This window comes from Mus musculus, chromosome 13, assembly GCF_000001635.26.
Source record: "Mus musculus strain C57BL/6J chromosome 13, GRCm38.p6 C57BL/6J".
In the NCBI taxonomy this organism is placed as follows: Eukaryota; Metazoa; Chordata; class Mammalia; order Rodentia; family Muridae; genus Mus; species Mus musculus.
Genome location: NC_000079.6, coordinates 96,963,636 through 96,984,016, shown reverse-complemented (window position 1 = coordinate 96,984,016; position 20,381 = coordinate 96,963,636). Strand labels below are relative to the sequence as shown.

Genomic DNA, 20,381 nt, shown 5'->3' with positions numbered 1-20,381 from the left:
CAGGAACCGAGGCAGGAACTTCAAACACCACAAACCCCAGGACCATGAGGAAGGTGGCACCCGCAGAGTCCTTCCCCTGATAAAATACAAAAGCTCACTCTGAGGTCAGTGTGGGTCTGGCAATTCGGAATGTGCCACCACTTCCCCCAAGTCCACCGCGACTCTGAATTTGCTCCACGGGAAGTATTAGGATTTCCAAGCAGAGACCAAAACCATTTGCTCCGTGGATCCGCGTGAATAACTAAATTCCTCATGTACGCCCAAGCGGCCAGTGTGGGAGGGGCACCAGGAGGCAGGCAGGCATTCTGATGATGAAAGATGGTTGTTGGACTCCAACGGTGGTTGCCTAATTGTTAGCTGGAGCTGAGGTAAAGCAACAGCGGGACACTGTGGGGGCTGAAAACACCGCGGAAGCCTGCTGCTTCCTGTCACTTTATGTGGCACTGTGGGCTCCTGGGCCACTTCATTCTTTCTGCTCCTTTTCCTCATGTATAAAAGGCCAATGGTAAAAGCACCCATTTCCTGAAGGGCCATGTAAACTGTACTGTGGTGTTGTCAACTCAAAGGGCTGTGGGCGATCTTTTAAAGAGATGGTTATAAACAGGAAAAGGCTGGTAACTGTTTAACGACGAGCTCTCTGGAGAGAGAGCTCCGTGTATACTGCTGGCTGATTTTCATGGGTCAGGTATTCCCTCTTTGGCTGATAGCAGGCTACTAATGGGAATGTACCTGCCTGCCGCTTGCCCTTCTAATACAAAACGCGGAGGGGAGGAGGTAGTCGCGGTTGGCCCTCAAGAACTGGGGCTGGCACGCTACAGGTGACAGCACAGATGCTAAATGAGAGAAGTGGGCGCGGAGAGGGGACGGAAATGGAGACCAGGTCTGAAGAACCACTGAGTGAACAGAGCCAAGTAGGTTCACAGGCGGCCTGAACTTTGATTTGCAGACATAATGGAAAACTCATGCTAGTTTTTGTAGATGCCCCTCCCCCCTGGAATGAAACACAGAATGTGGGGCTGAGAAGATGACAGCTCAGAGAATAAAATAATTGCCACAGGAAGATGAGGGCAGGAGCCCGTTCCCCCAGCACGTATGTAAATACCAGACAGAGAGGGCAATTTACTGGCAACCTCAACACTTGACGATTAGAGACAGAGGATCTCTGGAGCAAGCTGGCTGGCTGGACAGTTGAATTTTCAAGGTTTGGATTCAATATCTAAGTGGAGGGCTATTAAGGAAGACACTGATACCAATCTCTGGCCTCTGCATGCATGAGTACATATATATGCACGCACAGTGGCACACACATGTCCACACACACATATGTATAAGTATATATATATATATATATATATATATATATATATATATATATATGCCCTCATCACACACATTGGCTTGCAAAAAAAAAGAGAAAAAGTTAAACCAACCAGAATCGCTAACACATTTATAATTCTATAACTAAGGATTTTTCCAACGAGCTAAAGCAGATAAAACCATCCAGCAACTTTGGCCCATCAAGTATGTCTTTATTTCTGTTTTGTTTTTGGCAGTGGGAGGCCTTTGAATCACTGGCTTTTGGGGTCCCTTCTTGTAGGTTTGGTCAGTGCCTTTCCGACAGCTCCCAGCTGTGTGCATCTGGTACTGGAATTATCAAGGAGGCAGGTCTCCATGGCAGTGCCATCCTCAGAGTTCAAGCTAAGTTGTGTTGATGGCTGGTGTAAAGACAGAGAACCAGGCCCTGGGCACTTCCTGCTCTCTGTCTTGAAGCCTTTTGTCCTGTTGGTTCACAGCAATTCCAGGAAGATCAAGGATCGCAGGACAGAGGTGGTGGTTACAGGGTTTGCCTGAGATGCTTTGCAAGCAGGTCAGCCACGCTAAGGCGGGAGAGCCAGCACCTGTGGTTGGATTGCACAGCACCTGTGCTCTTCTTCCTTTTTCCCCTTATCTCGCTGTTGATTCTTGACTTGAGGAATACCATTTGGCTCAGCTCCTGCTGACCTTCTGCAAGCCTGAAATGTAACTGCCATGGTCCCCTTATCACTCCTGTTACTTGCAGGTCGCTCACGAGGCCTTGGTAACAATGGAGTGTTACTGAAAAGCCAGTTCTTTGTCTGGCTACACACAGTGTTCCTTTGGTTTCAGACAGATGTCATTGCTCACACCATCTAAGAAAGGTCTGTCCACGAAAGACTTCTACTTGTTCATTGCTGATTGCTGGCTCCCCCCCCCACCCCCCATGCCACTTTTTTTGTTTTTCGAGACAGGGTTTCTCTGTATAGCCCTGGCTGTCCTGGAACTCACTTTGTAGACCAGGCTGGCCTCGAACTCAGAAATCCACCTGCCTCTGCCTCCCGAGTGCTGGGATTAAAGGCATGCGCCACCACGCCCGGCTCCCCCCCCCCACTCCCCTTTTAATCTATTTTCCTAGTGACTCTAAGTGGAAGAGTCTGGTCTGAATACTTGGTCCCTTTAATAGGTTTACCAAAATTAATTTCCAAAAGACTCCATTTCTTTTTTCTCCTAGAACTGTAAATTCTTAGATCTTTGAAGATGGAGGTGTCAGGGTTCTCGGGATGACTACCTAACCCCTAAGGCAATCAAACTCACCCTTGACTGAAGGAATTCAGCTAGTGCCTCCTGGCAAGCCCATTTGGATCGATATTTGTGTAAGATTAAATCCCTTTCTGTAGCTTGTGTTTAGAGAGACCATCTCAAACCATTGCCAGGGCCAGGCAGTGCCAGGTGAGGAGAAACTGGGAAACAGTGATTTCACCCGTCAGCCATAGGGTAAGAGATATATGGTCAGCTGCTGTTCAGAGTTCTCTTTATTTTTTTAAAATTACATTTCATTTATTGTGTGCATGTATGTGTACACGTATGTGTGTCTGTGTGGGAACACACATACCACAGTGTGTGTAGAGGCCCAGAGACCTGTAGTTTTCTCTTTCTACCACATGGATTCCAGGGATGAAACCGAAACCATCAAGATTGTCAGAGGTGCCTCTTTACCTGCCGTTATCGTGCTGTCCCTGTTCTGAGGTCTCTGGGACCATGGTTTTGAATGGGTTTAACTCAGAACTCCAAGTAAAGCCAACTGTCCTCCCTAATGTGGGTGGACCTCACCCACTGCATGTAGTCCTGAATAGGGCAAAAGGTTGGCTCTCCCCCAATTAGGAGGGAATCCTTCCCTTTCTTGGCTCCTTTTCAAATGGGCTATCACTGGCTCACTGCCTTTGGACTTTGCCTTAGTCAGGGTTTCTATTGCTGTGATGAAACACTATGACCAAAACTAACTTGTTTACATTTCCACATCACAGTCCAACATGTAAGAGTAGAAACTCAAGACAGGGACCTGGAGGGAGGTACTGAAGCCCAGACCATGGGGTAGTGCTGCTTCCTGGCTTACCATCAAGCACAGGTAGTGCAATGTCCCCTGTGGGATGGCCCCACTCACATCAATCACTAATTTAAAAATGCACCAGGAAGCCGGGCGATGGTGGCACACGCCTTTAATCCCAGCACTTGGGAGGCAGAGGCAGGCGGATTTCTGAGTTCAAAGCCAGCCTAGTCTATAGAGTGAGTTCCAGGACAGCCAGGGCTGTACAGAGAAACCCTGTCTCAAAAAACCAAAACCAAAACTAAACTAAACTAAATCAAACCAACCAACCAACCAAACAAACAAAAAAACACGCACCAGGAGCTTTCTGTTTGGACAATCTAGTGGGAGCATTTTCTCAATTGAGATTCGTTTTTCCCAAATGACTATCTAGTGTCAAGTTGGTGTAAAAGTTGCCAGCGCAGACTTGATCTGAAACATCAGCCATCTTAGGTCTCAAGCCTGTTGGCCTTCAGAGTGACACTTCCCAATCAGCTGTCCTGGGTCTCCATCTTGCACTGGCACACTGTCTGTCATGGCCACAGAAGCCAACCTCATAATCTCAGTCTCACCCCTCCCCCTTCATAATGCACTCACATAGGTAATAGGGTCACGTGGAGGAGCCGAGGAGTCCCCAGGTCAAGAGCTTGTTCAACAAGCTCTTAATGGTATACCACACAGTTCTGTATTTAATAACATACGTAACACTTGATAGTCACGACAATAAATGGCTGTGTTAATGGTTTATGTCGTTACTATACTATATCTTTATTGTTACTTAATTATACTTATTTAAAACATTGTTTGAAATCCTACACTTGGGAGCCTGAAGCAGATGGATTGTAAGTTCTAGGCCACCCCAGACTATGTAACAATAGCTTGCCTAAAAAAGAGAGAAAGAGAAAAAAATCAAGAGGGAAAGAGTGGGAGGAAAGGAAGGACAGGCGCACCAATCTCAGGCTCTGCTTTACTGTAGTTTTTGTTTAGATGTGTTTAGCCACTCAGATTCTCTCGCTGATGTGTTACAACTATGGTATCCAGGGCAATCACATGCTGACATTTCTGTGCCACCTGACTTGTATACATATACTCTGTGATGTTCATACAACGTCAGAATGAACTTACAACAGTTTTTCTTCCTTCATTTTTAAGGCGGAGTCTCATAGTATAGACCAGATTGGCCTGGAGTTCCCTATGTTGTCTAAGTAATCCGCTGGCTTCAGCTTCCCAAGTGGGCATTACAGGCAATGCAGTGCATCTCTCTCTCTCTCTCTCTCTCTCTCTCTCTCTCTCTCTCTCTCTCTCTCTCTCTGTGTGTGTATGTGTGTGCACATGAGTGTGCATGTATATATTACATATTCTAGGGAACTCTGATATAATAGCCATACGGGATCATCACATCTCACTGAATGGGTCACAGTCCCTGAAAATCTTGACTTGTAAAATATTTTTTTTCTGGATAACTTCTAGAACTCCATTCTCTCCTTTTTTTTAAAAATTAATTAATTCATGTATATGAGTACACTGTAGCTGTCTTCAGACACAGCAGAAGAGGACATCAAATCCCATTACAGATGGTTGTGAGCCATCATGTGGTTGCTGGGAATTGAACTCAGAACCTCTGGAAGAGCAGTCAGTGCTCTTAACCACTGAACTATCTCTTTAGCCCCCCATTCTCTTCTTTTAAGTCCCAAATTTCTTTGATTGCCTTGGCCATTTTCTCTACTGTTAGAAGACAGACAGGAGATGAAGGAAAGAAACAATGAAGTTGGTCTAGAACAGGCAGTTTCTCAACTAGGTGGGAGACTGGAGACCATCGAATTGTACCTTGTACCCGAGGTGGATGGCTCTCTGAATGGCACATAGTATAGGCAAGCATGCAGTCCTCTCTGCACTGAACATTCATTGTTGGGATCTAGAATCTGATTACGTCTACCTTGCCTCTTCCTCTCCCTAGTTGATGGCCTTGGACTTGCCCATCCTTGACTCATTTCTAAAATAAAGATAATTAAGAAGATCCATCTCATGAATAATTAGGATGAGTTCATGAGAATAGAGAATACTCTAGCACCTAGTACATATGATGTGCAAGCTATTATTGTTAACGGCTAACAGTAGTACTTATTCTGCTTATCCTGACCTTTATTTGAAGTTTTGAATGTCTAGATTTTGTTATTTTATATTAATTAATCTTTCCTTTAGACTCAGGGCAGCTGCAGATTTGATAGCCACCATGTCTATGTGTCATAAGGTCTTAAAACTCAAAGTCTACTAGGAACCAGCAGCTTGCATGGCCTGGGGAATTTATAAAAACCATGGGGTTCAGGATGCATGCAAGCCCTGGGCACATTAATGTTTGTCTCATGATATAACTTAAGATGACAAAGTGACAAAAGAGTACAGGGTTAGGGACAGATGCCCTATGACTCCGTTGTAATTTAATACTGGTCAAATTCCACTCTGGCCAACTGTGTCAGTTATGTTCATGTTGCTGTGATGACTGAAGGAAATATGATTTATTTTGTGTTGTCACAGTTGCAGGTTGATTTCAGCTCCATCCTGGGAAGGAAAGACGTGGCCACATAGTTCCACCCTTAGTGGTGGGGACATGAAGCAGAGGCTCCTCCCACCACAGTGGACAAGGAAACATTGTGGACCAGAGCAAGGGCCCAGGTATAATCTTCAAAACCAGGGTCCTAGTGACCTTCTTCCAGTAGAGAGCCCACCTCCTAAAGGTTCCGTAACTGTCACCAACTGGGGACTAAGTGTTTAAAATATGTGCAGATGGGAGATTGTGTAGGTTCAAACCATAACACCGACATAGTAAAATTCAGAAATTATGAAAGGATTCTGAATGGCAGAACTGGGGTTGGAGAAGACCGGGGAGCAATAGGAGCTCTTGGACATTCTACAGCACTGGCCTTTGACACCTCAACTTTACCTGCCTTCTATCCAAGTTCTCTCAGTATGCGTCAGAGTCATCTACTCCAGTCAGTGGGCCCTGGCTAGGCTGGGATGATTACCAGGGAAGATGCTTGGTCAGGAGCTAACTATCTGTGCTACTAAAATGACCGAGTTCCAGAAAAATAGTTCAGAGTTTTGCTCCCAACAGCCTCCACGAATTGTACTACCTGACAACGCTGGGTCCTAAGTCAGTGCAGCATGAGGCGTCTCAAACTTGCCTCATGGAAGGCATGGAGAAGGGAGTCTGACTCAGAAAGGAGGGGGCACATTATTTTTAGACAAGAATGGTACATTTACCAGATTGGATCACTCTACAAGATTGCTAACACATTTGTGAGTGTTCAGTGGCGATTCATTTGGAAAGTCTAAGCATAGAGGATCCCCTGGGAATTTGAGTATCTTTTAAAAATATGGTGCCTGGAGGACAGAAAACTGCTGGATCTGAACAATAAAGCATGTATTTCCCAGAAGGCCATATCTTGGAACTAACTTAGAATTTGGGCTACAGTCATTTGAGGGAAAAGAACTATTTTTAATCTGATGCTCTGTTTAGTCTTTGACAAAAAGAATGCATGTTGGTACAATCTTAACCACTCTCAGCTTAGGAAAAAAGAGTCACATTCCAGTTGAAGGAATCATTGGGAACACAGGAGCCCTGTCTTCGAAAGTAATGGTGGGTGGGTTGGTTGGTTGGTTGGTTGATAGGTGGGTGAGTTGTTTGATTGGTTGGTTGGTTGGTGGGTGGGTGGATGAGTTGTTTGATTGGTTGGTTGGTTGGCTGGTTGATAGGTGGGTGAGTTGTTTGATTGGTTGGTTGGTTGGTTGGTTGGTTGATAGGTGGGTGAGTTGTTTGATTGGTTGGTTGGTGGGTGGGTGGGTGGATAAGTTGTTTGATTGGTTGTTTGGTGGTTTGACTGGTTGTTTGGTGGTTTGATTGGTTGTTTGGTGGTTTGATTGGTTGATTGGTTGGTGGGTTGGTTGGTGGGTGGGTGGGGTCGTTTGTTTGTTGTTCCCTAGAATGTGTTCAGGTGTGTATAATGCAGCCTAAGAAAGAACATGGAATGTTAAAGGGATTCCTGGTAAGAACGGGAGCGAGAACAGTTCTGGAGACCATGTTCTACAGAGACGGCCTCACACAGAACTGAGAGCTAGAGACCATGGAAGTTTCTCAGAAGGCCTTTAGCAAGGATGACCATGCAGAAAAGAATGCGCAGTTTCTCCTCCACCACTGAGGGCCAGACTGTGGGTGTCAAGTGGAAATTATGGAGATGGGAACTTCAGATAAATATAAACTAATGTCATTAAAAAATAATCTCTGACCCAGAAATTCTTCCATGGAGAAAATGCTCACAGCAGGGCAATTGCCTTGATAAGTTTAGCTTGTGTAGGAGAGATACCTGCAGTAAGAACACAGCCAGAATGTATAGTGTGAGAGGTGGTGTGGGCACCTCAAAAGGCAAGTGGGGGACATTTTAGATTTTTTGTGGTTGTTTTTAAGAGGACAATAAAAGTGGGGGGAAGAGTGTAACCATGGGCTTTTCTACTCTCACTCCAGTTCCCAGATAGCGACTCAGAGGCTATTTATTTATTTATTTATTTATTTATGAGTAAATGCCTGGGCAATAAGCTTTGGCTTGTTCCCTGACTAACTCAGCTTACTATCTCATTTATTCTAACCTGAGTTCAGGCACATGGATGGTTTCTCCTCTGTTTTCTATGTCCAACCTCCTCACGGTTCTGATGGTGAATCTCCTTCCTCTGAGTATTTCCCAGAGTTCCTCTCTCTCTGCCGGATGCCCCACTTTCTAATCCTGTATCAGCTTAGTGGCCATCAGCTTTTTATTGACAGGCAATTCTTCCATACAGGGCACAGGAGATTATCCCTAGAGGAGGGAGGGAGAAAAAAAACATTAAGAAGTGGGAAGCTGGAAGGGCAGTCATGGTGACCTGTCTGTGGCAGAAGGGACAGATCTGAAAGGACAGAACACCTCTCCATGCTCTCCTTTATCAGTGTATAGTTTGAGTTCTAGGCTGAGCTAGATAGATGGGACAGTACAACGTGCAAAGAAGATGCAGCGATGGCTACTCTGGTCAGGGCACACTGCCACAGAGCGAGTAGATGGACACACAAATACATAGGTGTAATTTGCAGGAAACATTTTGTGGTGAAACAGAGACAGGTGGGATGATGGCTTGGACAGAGACTGCCCAGGTCTACTTTTGATTGGGAAACAGAATAAGTTGAACGACTCATCACCACCCATGTCTGTGGTTGGCTAAGAAGGTGAAGCATTGTGGGCAGAAGCAAAGCATCACTACACTTTGGAATTTCTAGGATTAGAACCAACCTCATCATCAAAGGAGCCCTACCTACATCCGGTCAATAAAGTGTGGCGTTGAGCTGGCATATAGCTCAGTGATGGAGAGCTTACTTAGCATGTGATAGCTCAGGGTTATCCTCAGCTCTCCTCTGAAACCAACCAACCAACCAATCAGCCAACCCACCCACCTGCCCACCAACCCACCAACTAACCAACCAACTAATCAATCAACCTATCAAACAACCCACCCACCAACCAAGAAAGCAACCAACCAAGCAAACAACCCACCCATCCACCCACCAACCAAGCAAACAACCCACCCACTCATCAACCAACCAAACAACCAACCAACCAACCAACCAATCAGCCAACCCACCCACCCACCCACCAACCCACCAACTAACCAACCAACTAATCAATCAATCTATCAAACAACCCACCCACCAACCAAAAAAGCAAGCAAGCAAGCAACCAACCAACCAATCCACCCATCCATCCACCAACCAACCAAACAACCCACCCACTCATCAACCAACTAACCAACCAAACAATGGATTTTTCTCTCTAGAAGGTTCTCAAGGTACATCAAACACCTGTTGCTGAGGGGAGGTTAAAATAATTGCATGTTTTTTATGGTTAGCTTGCTCTAGGATTTTATTTGGAGAGTGTTTATTTAAATGTACATTTCCAACGCAACTAGGCTGTCAGGCCAGTAAGCTCCAGCATCTGGTCCACCTTACATGCTGGGGTTTCAGACAGCGTGGCTTTTACACATCAGCTCCTGTTCTCAGGCGTGTACAGCAGGTACTTTGCCAACTGAGCCGTCACTCCAGAGTGAGAATAAAGGTCCTTCTATGCCGTTATTAGAGAATCACCAGGAGATTATAACTGCTTATGGTTTCGTCTTATAGGTCATAAGATCGATGACATTTGTTTCTGCTGTTACAATCACTACTGTAATTAAACGCCATTACAATCTACATCAATCTACATTGGTATTCATTCTAAGTGTGTATTTGTTCATTCTAAGTGTGTATTTGGCATAAGTTCCTTTTTTTTTTTTTTTTTTTGGTTTTTCGAGACAAGTTCTCTCTGTGTAGCCCTGGCTGTCCTGGAACTCACTCTGTAGACCAGGCTGGCCTCGAACTCAGAAATCCGCCTGCCTCTGCCTCCCAAGTGCTGGGATTAAAGGCGTGTGCCACCACTGACTGCCTGGCTTGGCATAAATTCCTAGATTTGGAATTTTGTCGATATTTTAAACACTATCAGTATATATGTCAATAATTATATATAAAAATTCCTAGTCAGGCATATTTGTTCATGTCTAAAACCCTGGCATTTGGGAGGATGAATGACCATAAGGTCAAGTCCACCCTTGGCAACATAGTGAAACCCTATTTCAAAAAGTTCCTATTCTCACCGGGGTTCTGGGGACTGAAATCAGGCTGTAGTCCCTTTCAGGCCCCCAGTGTACATGCATGCCTTGCTACTTGTACATACCCGCTTTGGAGGCTGTGTAGATGTCTTAGTATAGGCTTCTTGACTACTTGAGCTTTCTCTGCAGGCACAAACATTAAAAAAGGTGTGTGTGTGTGTGTGTGTGTGTGTGTGTGTGTGTGTGTGTGTGTGTGAGTGTGTGAGTGTGTGTGTGTGAGTGTGTGAGTGTGTGTGTGTGTGCGCACATGCGTGCATATGTGCACGTATATGTGTGTGTGTTGGAGGATGTTTTGTGCACTGTGCACTCCAATGCTGATTTCTGTACCCAGAGATCTGGTTGCAGTTCAGACTTTGGTATTGCCATTATGAATCATCTCCTGACTCAGCGTTTTGTAAAACATTCTTCTCCATCATCTTCTGATTGGTTAAACAAAGAGCTGAATATCAGATGGCTGAGCAGGAGAGGAAAAAGTGGAGATTCTGGGCCCAGAGAGAGGGAGAGGGTCTCAGTTGGGGACCTGGGGAGTTGCCATCAGGACATGGATGAAGAAGGAGGTGGTAGAAACTAGGATTACAGGTAATGGGACATGGTGCTGGGAAGTAGGTCAGGCCAGCACAGTCAGGTTCAGATAGCTCAGAGTCTGCCCAGCCGTAGTGCCTGAAGCTTTTAATAAATATAAAGGTCTCCATGTCATTATTCAGAGCAAGGGTAGGCATAGAAAAGTTCATACTTTTACATGTGTGTGTGTCTATGTGTATGTGTCTTTGTGAGTGCATGCATGCATGTCTGCCTGTGTGCACGGGTTCATGTGTGCCTATCACTGTTTGTTTTTAGTTTTGGAGTCTTTTACCCAAAAATGAGGAAACAGCCATTTCATTTTAACATCCACCTTAGGAAAAAAAATCTTTTAGATAGGAAAAGTATGGTCATAAAAGGGAGCTGTTTCCATGAAAGTCGAAGTTAAATATTTCAGAAATGTACAAAAGCTATCCAAAGGACACTGCAGAATTTAGTGTGGACAGCTGTAGCTTGGGGGTGGGGGACAGTTTACAGATGTATGACAGGTCCTCATGATTTCTGACCCTATCAAAGAACACAAGATGGGTGACTTACAGAATTAGGAATAATTAAAAAAACAAAAACAAAAACAAAACCTTGTTACTTTTTAATCCACTGGCTAGGATAGTTTCCAGAGCAGAGAATAACCTACAGTGAGGAAGGTAAGGCTGGGTGGGTTGCTTGCAGGCCATTAGTGGCCTTCCTGGAGAAAGCAAGGCAAGGTCACTTGAGGGGAATTGGCGGTCTTACTACAGAAGGCACACTTGGGAGTCTTAGCAGATAGGAGAGGGGAGATCTGCCTATCAGGGACAAGCACAGAGAGCACTAAGGACAAAGTCATTTGTTGCCGGTTCCCACCAATCAGACCTGTAAAACATCATTGGTTGACGTAAGGCAAATGGAGTCTCGCAAGGACACAGAACTCAGCACCAGTAGCTGGGGATCACATATGGCAGATTGGAAAATGGTTACCACCCGAAGGGCCAGTGTGACTGTTTCAAATGAGAAGAGTCTCCCAGTTGCGAGTCCTTGTGAGATTTGATGTCTGGTTCTCTGAGTGCTAAGAGGCTCTCAGTGTGGAGGGGAAGTGAAGGAATGGTCTGCCAGCCAGCCTTCCTGTCTGACCTCCCATCTCATTGATTGGCCTGAGTGCTTAGTGCCGTATCCGTACCGAGGGAAAGGTTAATTGTGCTTACTTGTACGCTCTCCTGCTCTGTCAGACACGGTGCACCATCTCACTCCTAATTGGAAATGAGCTCCAGGAGACACGGTGATAATCTCATTTATTGCTTTTGCTTTTCCGGTTGCCTTTCTGAGAAGATCCATCACAGGGAGGCAGAGTGGAAACTGCTGATAAGGGAACTTAAGATTCCAGGCCAGGCTGAGGTACCACGTGATGGGGCCTCCCTGGCCTGATCGCATTGGTGGGACTTCAGCTGCTGCTACATATGCCTGTGGTAACTGATGGTCACAGTGAGAGTAGTGGTGAAGAAGCTGACTCTGGAAGGGCTATGGTGAGGAGTGGGTGAAATTGGAGGATTTTCCTCGCTCATACATAGCCTTCTTTAGCATCTCCCACAGTTGTCTGAAAAGCATTTGGCCCATATATAAATATTATTCCCTGCTATGCAAATGCAGATTCAGGTCCCTTAGCCCCTTTTCTACAGGTTACAGTCCATCACTGAGGGAAGCCAGGGCAGGAACTCAGGCAGGAGTCATGAGGAATACTGCTGGCTGGCTTGTTCAGACTCATGCTTAGTTAGGTGTTTTTTTATACCTTGTAGGGACACCTGGCCATGGAATGGTGCCACCCACAGTGGGCTGGATCCTCCTATATCAGTGAACAATCAAAGCATTCCCCTTGACATTTCCACATGCCAATCTGATCTGGGAAATCCTTCAATGGAGACCCTCTTATCCAATGACACTAGACTTGTGTCAAGTAGATAATTAAACCTAACTAGGTCAGCGGTCATTGGTAAGACAGAGAGAGCCAGGTGGCTTCGTTCTGGTGGCTGATATAATGACACTTTCAGTGAAAGACAGTGTGACTGTCCTGAGTCTCTTCCCCTAACCTCAGGAATCACAGAGGAGGCCTCATGCTGAGTCATACGTCTCCCAAGGCTGAGGCATTCTGGACAGCTTAGCTACCCCAGGGCAACTGCCTTGGAGCTCTACCTTTCCCACAGATACACTCACTCCACTGTGTTAGCACCTGAGATTCGGAGGTTGTGTTGAGTGGGCAGCACTCAGCCAGTCCTTGCTCAGACAAGAAGAAACACTCAGTGGAACAGCTTGCCTGTTTCCCTTCGGACTCATCCTGTGGGGGCTACACGTTAAACTTGAGTTCTCAGGAAGAGTAGTCAGTGTTCTTAACCACCAGGCTATCTTCCAGACCTCAAGAATCTTTGTTAAATGACCTTTGCTTAAGCAGGAAGTTTTTTCTGAGAATGGATCTCCTACGTTTTGTCATGATGAGAGATTAGGTGTTAGAGTCCATGGTAGGCGAACAGATATGGAGAGGGGTCATGGCTAGGTATTTAAGGTGGCAAACCTTCAAGATGGCTTCTTCCTCTCTTCCTGATCTGGGACAGAAGCCTGGCAGCTTAAAACAAAAGCCCTGTGGTCTGATGAACCAGCGCACCCAGTTCAAGGCTGAGCCAGGACATGTTCCACAACAGTTATGGGCCAATCAGACATCCCGTCTTCCTTCAAACTCATCAACCTAACACTCGTCATAGACTTTAAGAACCCCCTATCCCTTAAGAAGAAACTGGATTTTATGATTCCAGACTCTGCTCCCTGCTCTGTGGATAGTCTGGTCTTTTTCTGTGTCTGTTGCATGTGTGGACATTTCCTCACCACCAATAAACACCTTTCTTCTGAGGCTGCTCCTTTCAGCTCCTGTCTATACTGTACGAGATTTCTCCACTGCTACATGCCATGCTTGGGATTTACCTGCCTTTTAACTGTCTAACTGGCAGAGAAAATGAACCCGATCAAACAGTAGCAGTGGGACAGAAGTGTCACAGTCCCATTGAGAAGTGGCTTAATATCTAGGCAGCATCTGACTCTCCTCACTTAATGCATCTTTGAGAGGCAGGCCACGTTTGTCTTTAGCTATTAACTTTTATGTACTTTTTAACACTCACACATACATACAAATAAAAACAAATAAACAGAGGAGAATATGTGTGCATAGGTCAGAGGACAACTTGTTGGTTGTCTCCTCCATCATGTGGGCTGTGGAGATCAAACTCAGGCTTGGCAGCAAGTGCTTTGCCTTAGGGTTTCAATTGCTGTGAACAGACACCATGATCTCAGCAACTCTTATAAAGGACAACATTTAATTGAGGCTGGCTTACCAGTTCAGAGATTTAGTCCATTATCATCATGTGGGAAGCATGGCAGAATTCAGGGAGATATGGTACTGGATCAGGAGCCCAGAGTTCCACATCTGGATTGGTAGCAGGAAGAGATACAACCACTGGGCCTGGCTTGAGGTTCTGAAACCTTAAGGCCCTCCCCCAGTGACACACTTCCTTCAATAAGGCCACACCCACTCCAACAAGGCCACACCTAATCCTTTCAAATACTATCACTCCCCATAAGCCTACAGGAGCCAGTTTCATTTCTGACTACCATACATCTTTACCCATTAAGTCATCTCACCAGTCCAAGTTTGTCTTTTTTAGGTGATAAAAAGAGCATTCCTTTCTCTGACACCTCTAAAGGCTAGTGTAAAAGCAGTTGCTTTTTTCTCTTCTAGAAACTTAACACTAAATACCCAAGTGTTTGAAGGTTCTGCCAGAGGCACAAACATAAAATACAAGCACTTTCTAAAAAGATGCTCCTCCCCAGACACAGAAAGCGTTTGCTTTGTTTAGAAGTCATGATAGCAACCTTGGAAAGTCTCAACCACCTTCCTGAAACCTCTTAATGGGAGAACTTAGCAACAAATAGGATCTACAGGTTACTTTAGCAACAAACAGGGTCTTCAGGTTACCTTAGCACAAACAGGGTCTTCAAGTTACCCATCACCTCTGAGTGAACTGATCAGAATAAACACAATGATGGTTTCTCTGCTATGCTTTTTATTTTAAAATTTTATTTATTTTTATGGAGAGAGAGAGAGACAAGTCAGGTGGGTAGGGAGATGGGGAGGATCTGGGAGAAGTTGGGAGAGAGGAAATATGACCAAAATAGATTGTATGAAACAATTTTTAATAAAAAAGAGAGAAATCTACCGAGGCAAATTTAGTTAAAGAAGTAGATATCACCCGGCTGGTGTCCACTGAGCAGTTTAGCCTTACTTAGAAGCCATGCACTCCACATAGAGGCCTTGTTGGTTTGAAGTCCATCAGATCTAACTTCAGCGATTCTCTTTTTGTCAACACACTGCACAGTTTTCATCTTTCTGCTCTTCTCTCTGCTTTGCGTTTTCATGAACCTCACAGATGCCTGAGCAGCAGTCACATCACAACTGAAAGCCATGCTGTCATGAGATTTCTTCTACCAAATGAGTCAGTTCATTGTTTTCTAATTTAGTCTTGCTCAGATTTCCACGAAGAGTGGATGAAGTCAGACTCTGAAACATCATGAACACCGTGTTCACTGTGCACATTGTCTGTCTTCCATATGCCTGTCAGAATGGCATGGTTAGCTTTGCTTACAGCACCCCAAGTCTTCTCTATGGAATTCCCGCCAACCAGTCCTCAAAGTCCATGACCCGCATGGTCAAGTTTACCAAAGCAGTGGTCCTGTTTCTTGGTACCAACTTTTTTTTTTCTTAATTAGGTATTTTCCTCATTTACATTTTCAATGCTATCCCAAAGGTCCCCCATACCCACCCCCCCCAACCCCCTACCCACCCACTCCCCCTTTTTGGCCCTGGCGTTCCCCTGTACTGGGGCATATAAAGTTTGCAAGTCCAATGGGCCTCTCTTTGCAGTGATGGCCGACTAGGCCATCTTTTGATACATATGCAGCTAAAGACAAGAGCTCCCGGGTACTGGTTAGTTCATATTGTTGTTCCACCTATAGGGTTGCAGTTCCCTATAGCTCCTTGGGTAATTTCTCTAGCTCCTCCATTAGGGGCCGTATGACCCATCCAACTTTTTATATTAGCTACTGTTTTCATTGCTGTGACCAAATACATGACAAGAAGCAGCCTTATGGAGGAAATACTTGTTTGGGCTCATGGTTTCAGGGGATACAGTCATCTTCGTGGGAAAGACATGGCAGCAGCTGAAGCTCATGGTTGGTGCAGCAGAAATCTATTCCTATCTAGGCAAATCAGAAAGCAGAAGAGAGGACAGGAAGCAAGGACAAGCTATATGACTCAAGTCCCATCTAGCAACTCATTCTCTCCAGCTAGGTCCTTCCTTTAAAGGTTCTACAACTTCCTCAAACACCACAGGCAGACAGGGAAAAAGAGTGCTTGTGCATACAAGGCTCGTGGATAGTTCTTTTTTTTTTTTTTTAATTTATTATTATATGTAAGTACACTGTAGCTGTCTTCAGATACACCAGAAGAGGGCATCAGATCTCATTACAGATGGTTGTGAGCCATCATGTGGTTGCTGGGATTTGAACTCAGGACCTTCAGAAGAGCAGTCAGTCATAAGCCATCTCTCCATCTCTCATGAATATTTCATATTCAAATCATCGTAGAGAATTTTCAAGAGGAAGGTTGATATTCCAGTCTCTTCACTGAGTTCTGTTTTTCATCAAAATGAGATAAGAGATAGTTTTTTTTTTAAAATAAACATAAGATGACAAAATACAGGAAATGATAGTTTAAAAAATGACACCAAGACATAAGATAGTGAACAACAGTGAAACCAAAGGAGCTGTGAGGGGAAGAGTGAGTCCCATGTTCCCCTGTGTGATAGCGGATAGATCCCAAGCTATGAGGAAAAGGGAATCCTCGCAGAGCCCCAAGGCTTCCTGCAGTTCTGCATCAGAGAGCAAGAGTTTAAAGAGACAGAAGCAAGGAGAGTTTCCAGGACAGAATAAGGCCCAGCAAAGGGGCTGCTACATAGACAGAACTGCAGAATGCTGTGGATGGCGGCTCTCCTTGGGTTCCAGCCAACCAGCAAGGCATGTTTGCAAAGCACCAGAGGCTAGGAAGAGAGTCTTCCAGATGGAACGCAGTGTGCTGTTTGATTACGGCAGAATTAAAATAGAAACTAATAACAGAAAGTTCTGGAAAGTCCCCTCAAATATATGGGGACTGAATACTCATAATAAAAGAATTTATATATGTTTATATATTGTGAGAAGATTGTTTTGAGAAACTGAAGCAACCAGTGTCTCTGAGAAGCGATGTCCCCTCCATTGGCTCATGCTTTTGATCATGTGGTCTGTGGCTGCTGGTGATGTTTGGGGAGCCGATGCTACAGTCAGGCTGGGGAGCGTGCTGCAGGAAGTATATCAGCTGGGGTGGACTTTGAGGGTTATAATCTTCCTTCACTCCCACCTCTCTCGCTCTGTTTCTGGATTGCCAGATGAGGATGTAATCGCTCAGCTTCCTGCTCTGTGGGGCTGGTAACTACCATGACATCCTTGTCTCCGTGGACTCCCTTCTGGAACCATTATCCAAATAAACTCTTCCATAAGTTGCCTTTGGCCATGGTGTTTTATCACAGCAAGAGAGAGGTAACTGATATCCTTACAGGAGAGTGTTTAGAGTGTCCTAACTTCACTGTTACAGATACGGTAGAAGTCGGCGCACAGACATAGAGCTTTTCTCCCTTTTGGTATTTAGGAGTAGGCTGACTGGACTGCATAGCTCCCCTGAACTGTTTCTGCCATTTACCACCGGCAAGCAGTTCCTTTAGAGTTTCAGTTATTTCCTCTTCCTTGCCAGTGCTTTCTTTCGAGCCTTTCTAAAGCTGCTGAGCCATCTCACCAGCTCTCTTTGAAAGAAAACTCCATTTCCAAACGTCTGTGTTTCACAGATAAAGAAACAGAAACCCAGAGAAGTGGGGTGACTTGCTGGTGTGCGGTGTGCATCACCCCAAAGCCGTATATGTGTCCTGACTCCCAGAGGTGCACAGGTTCCAGTGTGTCTCCCAGAGGCATGCTTTATCAGTTTTTTAATTTCTAACTTTTATTTCTTTCAGATAGAAGAGAGAACACGTGCAGAGTGGAATTTAATGCTTACGAGTGGAATTACCTAAAGGGACTCTTCTATGTTTTATAAATGAGGTAGCAGAGCCAGAGGGAAGATAGAAGAAGGGGTATTTTCTCTCAGAGTCACGAAGCCAACGGCAAACATTGATCTCTTGGAACAAAGAAAAATGTCCCTATCTGCTGTAAATAATTCTCAGATATACGAGTTATTTAATTATCTGTCCTTTAAAGTTAATTCCCCCTCCACATGTGTGCATGCCTGGAAGATCAATCTTACTGTTTTCCTAGAGCCTATTAAAAATAAAGTGCAAAATTTCAGTCATTTTGTATTAACTGTCATTTTTTAAAATGACATGGCATATATATATATATATATATATATATATAACTGAAAATTGAATTTGTTTTAGGTTAGGCTTACTCATGAGGGACTGAAAGGTTCTTTTTATTTCTGTAATTTTCCCATCTTTGAGCAACAGCCAAGCAATGACAATTCTAGCCGAGGCACAGAATGAAAGTTAATATCACTGAGTCAAGGTAATGGAAACCTTCCCAGTGCCACATTCTATTAATATGCTGTGTATTAAACAAAGGTGAAAGATTCTTAAAGGAAAAACGTTACTGATGCTGCCATAGCATGGGCAGGAAGATGTGATCTGGGATCATCACAACAGGTGCAGTCACAATGCGTCTTGCATCTTGCAAGAGGGAGGTTTAGTTCAACGTGAACCAATAGCGGTTGTGACCAAGGAGCATGATGGGTGTCGGCCAATGGAGGAAGAAATGTGAGGGATAGGTGGAGGGACTCCAACGAAACTGACCTGACCAATTCTTGGTGATGACAGACATTTCCTGGGGGAGATGGAAGAGGAGGCCGCTGATCCACTACAGAGCATGCGCAGAGCAAGTGGGAGGGATTTTGTTACTCACCTACTCGGCTCTTTGCAAACCTTGAATTTTTCCAAGATGTGCTCAGATTGGTCAAGAGTTTCATAAGCTTGATGATAATTCGACAAAGATTCTGACAGAACTTATCGAGTAGCAGGGCTCTGTAAGTGATATCCTCAAATTTACCACATCAGACAGTGAACCTCCATCCGGTGGGGAGCCCGACATACAAATGAGAGCTTTTTAGCTGCCAGATGTCTTCATGGTTTTTGTTTGTCTTTTCTTCCTGAGAGTTCATCAAGCTTACATTCCAAAGTCTTTTCCTTCTGTCCACACTGGAGTCCAGAGGAATTTTGTCCCACTCACCGTTTGTCCTCCTCTCTGTCTTAATTACCACCACCAAGAACGTCCTGCAGTCCTCAGCTTCGGCACTCTATAAGCACAGTGTTTGTGTCAATCACCTACCCTCTCTTTGAATTTCCAACGTTGTGTGGTTTCTATGGACGTGTGGACATTAATGCACGGCTATGCTTTTCTCTCCTTAATCTTCCTATTGTTGTCTCTCTTGGTAGACCCCTACCTATACTTTAATTACTGCATTATGTTAACATCAGTGCCCCCAAGGCCACCCATATGGTAGAAACTGACTCTAACAGTCTGTCACTGTGCCCTTGTCCTACTTGCGTCCTCGGGAATGGCTTGAAGTTAGTCCTGGTGGGAGCACTGAGCAGAGGTCCCATATGAGGGTAGTATGGTTTTATGTTTCTGGTGTTTATTTATTTATTTATTTATTTATTTATTTTATTTTTGAGAGTAGGTATTGACATACATGCTGGTCAGAATATCAGGCAGCACCAAGAAATAAAATTCTATGTTTTAAATACAGCTGGGTTGATGACAGGGATTCATCAGGAGTATAATATGAAGATAAAATATTTCCTCTTAATTCATTGGCTAGCTTTGAAGATTTAAACACTGATTTAATTAGATTCACCATCTCTCAGGCTCCAACTCTGTGCTGATGTCTAATTATATGGTAGCTGGTGGCAGATTTATTTGACTTTCTTTACAGGTATATATACAAAATTCCTAGGGCTACCAATAGAACATGAGCTATTGGGTAGCTCAAGACAAAAGAAATATATTCTTCCATGGTCTTGAAGCCTGGAAGACTGCCATCACAAAGCACCAGGAGAGCCAGGCTCCCCTGAGTCTGGGTGGTACCCTTTGTCTCTTGACTCCGAAAAGATGCAAATGCAATGAGTTTTAACTAATTGTACTTACAAGGACCATATTTCCAATTGAGTTCATAGTTTGAGTTTCTAAGGAATACAATTTTGGTCTTTTATTTCTGGGAACATAATTCACCCCCTCATAACAGCAAGCAGCCTGCTTCATGAACAGTGCATTGCAACCTACTAGAACCTGCAGACCCAAGCTCACATACATGGCTATATGCATCCGATCTGCATGACTCGGAACTTTTTTCTGGATCTAGAACTCACTTTAGCCAGGTAAGGAAGAAGAGCCCAGGACTCCAAAACGGCTTAAGATCAAACATAATTATCTCTTGTTTCGGCTGAGGATTTAAGTAAAACAAGCTACAGATGTCAGAGGTTAGAAACTGCCATAAGATGCATGTCATTATTTTCTAGTCCTAGGATGATGTCGTACCCAAGAAGAGGATGGCAGTATT

General features: G+C 44.5%; 1 long non-coding RNA gene across 1 annotated transcript; it reads left to right on the top strand.

Annotated features, from left to right (window-relative positions):
* The first annotated feature begins 210 nt into the window (after positions 1–210).
* Positions 211–18,040, top strand: Gm41027. The gene is made up of 3 exons (XR_873822.2): positions 211–368; positions 5,915–6,052; positions 17,788–18,040. It is a non-coding gene; the product is annotated as a predicted gene, 41027 (long non-coding RNA).
* Positions 18,041–20,381: the final 2,341 nt, after the last annotated feature.